This window comes from Ovis aries, chromosome 1 (assembly GCF_016772045.2).
Source record: "Ovis aries strain OAR_USU_Benz2616 breed Rambouillet chromosome 1, ARS-UI_Ramb_v3.0, whole genome shotgun sequence".
NCBI classification, from domain to species: Eukaryota; Metazoa; Chordata; class Mammalia; order Artiodactyla; family Bovidae; genus Ovis; species Ovis aries.
Window position 1 is genome coordinate 172,558 of NC_056054.1, and position 1,176 is coordinate 173,733.

Here is a 1,176-nt window from a genome sequence, read left to right on the forward strand (position 1 = left end):
GAGAAGCACACACAGGAGAGCCAGGCGCGTCTGCGAGCAGGGGCCCCAGAAGCGCTGCAGTGGAACCAGGCACCCAGCCAGTGCCTGTCCGGGCTTCCTGAGGCCGCTGGGACGAGCCCACAGCAGCACAGCTCTGGGTCCCGCTGGGCAGAGACGGAGTGTCCTCCGTCCATCCTCCTGGAGGCCCCAGGAGGAAATCTGCTCGTGGCTTTTCCCAGGTCCCAGGGGCCACTGCAGCCCCGGCTCCACAGCCAGCCTCCGTCTGCAGACCCAGCGCCACAGGCCTGCTGCCCCTCCGACCCCCACCCTCCTTCTCAGAACCCTGGGGTAACAGCCAGCACCCCCGTCAACCCAGGGTAATCCCCATCTCAAGGCTCTTAGTCTCGGTCGCGGGGCCCCTTTGTCACAGAGCTCACAGGTTCCGAGGTGAGGACGCTGACAGCTGGGGGAGCCCGGATCCTGTCTGCCGGACCTTATGCCTATTTCAGGTTGGAGGTCCTGCCAGTCCAGTGAGATCAGGAAGCGAAACGGAAGGAATAACACCGGAAGAACATGACAAGACAGACAGTCTGCACCAGAAGCCCGGGGCCGCCCCACGGCCACGACGGAGCTGGGGACGGCCCAGGGGCAGGTCCATCGAGTCTGGTGGAGGAAGGAGGCGGCCAGCAGAGCACACGGCCATCCCGAGGGGCCTAGGCTGGAGCAGCCTCGGGGTGCAGGACAGTGGGCAGGGGGCAGAGGGGCAACTCCTAGGACTGGGGGCCCCGGGGAACGGGGAGCAGGGCACTACCCCGGGACAGTCACCCAGATCCGCAAGCAGGGCCAAGGCCCCGCACGACCCCCTGCAAGCCGACAGCGGGACCCAGGCCCAGAGAGCAGGGCGAGCCTGGCCCAGATGAGCAGCCTGACAACAGGGGCCTCAAGCCCCGGGCACCAGACGGACCGGGCTCAGGCGGCACAAGCCTCAGTGCAGAGGGAGCTTTGGGGGGGCCCGGCCGTCCTGAGCCCAGGGACGCTCCCCATGGCCTGTCTCCCTGCCCGAGGGTGTTGCGCCCTAACCCAGGCCCGCAGCAACAGCTTGGACCTCAGAGAGCCAGGACGGCGCCAGCAAAGGGGGCCACCGCTCCAGGACGGCCGGGTCAGTAAGGCCAGCTCTGCCGGCTTGAGAGGCCTCTT